Genomic DNA, 3686 nt, shown 5'->3' with positions numbered 1-3686 from the left:
TTTTTTGACCCTCACTGGGAGATTTCTTTTTTTTTTGTATAGTTTAAAGCATAAACTTACTCAGCATTGTTTGCCTTGTTTTCCAGTACGAATATCTAAACATTCTTAAAATAAAATAAAATAAATTATACTTCAGAAGCAACATTTTATCAAAATTACCGTAAGTGAGTTCATGCATGAAAATGATCTTGTTTTCCACTTGAATTAAGGTTATTAAGAATTTTTTTTTTTTTACTTACTTAATTTTGATCAATTTTCCAGAAATCAAGACAAGTCATTTTGCTTCTCAAGTTAGCGTGTCTTGATTTAAGAATGTTGAGATATTAGTTGAAGATGTTCTTCATGGGAACATTGATGACCCTTTATTTATAAGAGTGCACTTCTCTTCACACACTGAAGACGAGTTCAGAGAGACACGGCGGCTTTAACTTAAACCAGTTCAACATGTTGGAATGCCAGTGAGTCCACAACAAAAACCCCAAAAGCCCCATGATGAGCAACAGGAGAGAAACGTACTCACAATGATGTCTGTGTCTCGGTCTCTTCTGTCCTGCGAGACAGAGCGCGAGTCTCCTCAAAGTTTCCAGGCTGCGATCAAACACAAACAAACAAATCAATGAGTCCAGGTGAACGAGTCCTTCAGCATTACGTCCTTTGGTTTCTCTGAGATGATCTCGACCACGAGAATCCAGAGGAGATTGGTGTGTGTGTGTGTGTTCCAGGTGGTCTGTCCGGCACTGACTGACTCACTTCTGTTATAGAGGAGTCAGATCAACCCACCAATACTGTGATGGGAAAGTTTCTAAACTGTCTCAGAGAGAGAGAGAGAGAGAGAGAGAGAATGGGAGGTGACGACTGGGAGTCCTAACAAAGACTCAAGAATCAACTCCTCTCTGTTTACATGAGAGACAGATGTGGCCAAAGAGCGGCAGAACTCTTTCAGGAGTTTTTTTTCTTCTTCTTATATACACTCAGAAACGCCACAGAGGAAACATTTGGGACCTTCCAATGAACAGTTTTAAAAAGAAACTTTTTGAGGAGTGTGAAGAACATTTTACAGTCCCCCTGAGGTGAAAATCAAGCTTTTAATGTTGTTTTTATGTCTATGTGGTGTTTTTAATATGCTTTAAGACAAAACATGTGCAAATTCATAAGTCAACACTATTGCTAAGTCAACAGTATTTTCTCCTTTAAACTGCTGTGAACCAAAGTCTCCCTGTAGTCAATCATTTTATCATCTTTGATCACCAAAATGACATATTTAACGTTTTTTTTTCTTTGAAAAAACATTATTCATGTCTTAAAATATCTTGAATGTAACACGACACCCTTGCCTCATTAAGTATTCGCGGTTCTATGAATATGCAAATGAGCCCCGCCTCCACTCACTCACTCACTCAGCTCAGAGATCCACTGGTTGACGATCACACGTTGATCTGATTGGTTACAAGGTAGTTTGTGACGTCAGAAACACCAGCGATTTCAAAGCGTGTGTTTGAGACTGTCTTTGGTTCACTGCAGTTTTAAGGAGGAAATACTCAGCAATGGTGTCGACTTATGAACTTACACATGGTTTGTCTTAAAGCATATTAAAAACACCACATAGACACATAAACAACATTAAAAGCTGGATTTTTCTTCTAAAAATGACATCTTTATCATTATAGTTATCATCCTTGGTGTGAACGGGCCTTAAGACGCAGTCTGATATGAAATTTAGTTATTGCATTGAATTGCATTATAAAAAAAGATATAAAATGAAATGAATGCAATGCCTACACAGCTCTATTTCATAATGCTAATAAAAGCAGTCAACTTTCTTTAACCTTCACATTAGCTACTGTTATAACCGGTCAGTAAACAACACGTCTCCTGAAGAGCGAGGTCTTCAAGCTGCTGGACTCCTTTGTGCTTTTACCTGTGAAAGGTAAGTCAGCTGACATTTGGGGTTAGTAGGTAGTCATCTGTGCGCTAAAGCTCCTCAGGTGATGTAGTTTGTCGGCTTGTGCAGGTGTGTGTGTGTGTGTGTGTGTGTGACTGAAGGCTATTGTTGGCCTTTCGGTGCCAGATTTCAGACACGCGTAAGCAAAGACCTTTTCCGCACCGCCTGATCTTTAGCTCTGGCCAGCCGTGAGCGCGCGTCACTCAGCACATTTCTGGAGCCGTACGGGGGTTTATTTTGCATCGAACTTTCTATTTTTCATTATATTTCTATGTGTGACGGTGGATATATACTCCAGAGATCATCGTCTCGACTGAATTTTCCAATCTGGTTACTGTTAAAACTGTCTAGTTTTAGTTTATTAACACTTAAAAACTGCCAGTGTCCGGAGACCAAAATAGTGCCACAATTAATTTAGAGTGATAATAATACATATAGATCTCGTTTAACCATTAAAGTAATTGGTTAATCATTTACTCACCCTTTCATTGCAAACCCATATGATTTTTCGGTTACACTTTATTTGGTAACACTTTTTTACAGTGTCCTTGTTACATATGTTACATGTACTTACCATAGTAATAACAGTAAATTATGCATAATTGCATGCAACTAACCCTCAACCAAACCCTAATCACACCCTAACCCTAATAGTAAGCACAATAGTAAGCACATGTAATTACTTAATATTATTCATTACCAAAATGTATAATTACTTTGTAACAGAGACAGCTTAAAATAAAGTGTTACAGTGTAATTATCTATTTCAGTACTGAGTGATATTAATTAACTACATGTACTTACTATAGGGTTAGGGTGTGATTAGGGTTTGGTTTAGGGTTAGTTGCATGTAATTATGCATAATTTACTGTTATTACTATGGTAACTACATGTTTCGCAAAAAAGTTTCGAAAAAAAACGAAAAATCATATGGGTTTGCAATGAAAGGGTGAGTAAATGATTAACCAATTACTTTAATGGTTAAACGAGATCTGTATGTATTAATATCACTCTAAATTAATTTTGGTCTCCGGACAAGTGTTAATTCTTAATTCAAAGGTCCATTGGTTTGTCACATGCGCAACTTCCTCTTTCCCAGAAGCGTGACTCATTACGGCTTCTCGTTCAACAAGATTAATTGATTTTCACAGCTGTCTTTTACATTAGTGTTCGTCCCACGCACAGACGTGTGCAGAGAATTCGAGGAATTCCTCCCAGCTGATGCGTTTGGCCTTTCCTCACCCCGTCTCCCTCGTTTCCGGAGCCGATCCAATTCTTCAGGATCTCACTAATTAAATCAGACACAACTCTCCCATCCTCACTTTCATCCCTCACTGATGAATCAGAAATAGGTGTTTATTTAAAATCAAATATTGTAAGAAATCGAGTGCTGCAGTGATGGCGGAATTTCGTAAACTTAAAAAAATAATAATATCATAATGATATAAATATAATATATTGTATATATGTGAAATTTCGAAGTGGTTCCCTCGACAAAAACTGGGAACACTGTAAAAAATTTGTAACACTCCCAAATCAAAAATTTCAATTGACCGATAACATCTAAATTTTTCAATTGGCCCAAGTGAAATTCTGTAAATTCTAAAATTAAATGTACAGATTTTCACTTGGGCCAATTGAAAAATTTAGATGTTATCGGTCAATTGAAATTTTTGATTTGGGAGTGTTACAAATTTTTTACAGTGAAGAAATGGGATTTTCCCATTTGGATTTTTGGATTATT

The 3686-nt window shown here is 36.9% G+C and overlaps 1 protein-coding gene across 1 annotated transcript in view; it reads right to left on the bottom strand.

Annotated features, from left to right (window-relative positions):
* pthlha (parathyroid hormone-like hormone a) overlaps positions 1 to 708 on the bottom strand; it is a 12541-nt gene extending 11833 nt beyond the window's left edge. The window contains exon 1 of the mRNA XM_084408287.1: positions 521 to 708. The gene's annotated coding sequence lies outside the window, so the exon portion shown is untranslated. The remainder of the gene's footprint in view (positions 1 to 520) is intronic.
* Between the last annotated feature and the right edge of the window lie 2978 nt (positions 709 to 3686).

Source organism: Rutilus rutilus (genome assembly GCF_951802725.1).
Source record: "Rutilus rutilus genome assembly, chromosome: 4".
Classification (NCBI taxonomy): domain Eukaryota; kingdom Metazoa; phylum Chordata; class Actinopteri; order Cypriniformes; family Leuciscidae; genus Rutilus; species Rutilus rutilus.
The sequence above is the reverse complement of the archived record's forward strand: the minus strand, read 5'-3'. Positions and strand labels throughout refer to the sequence as shown.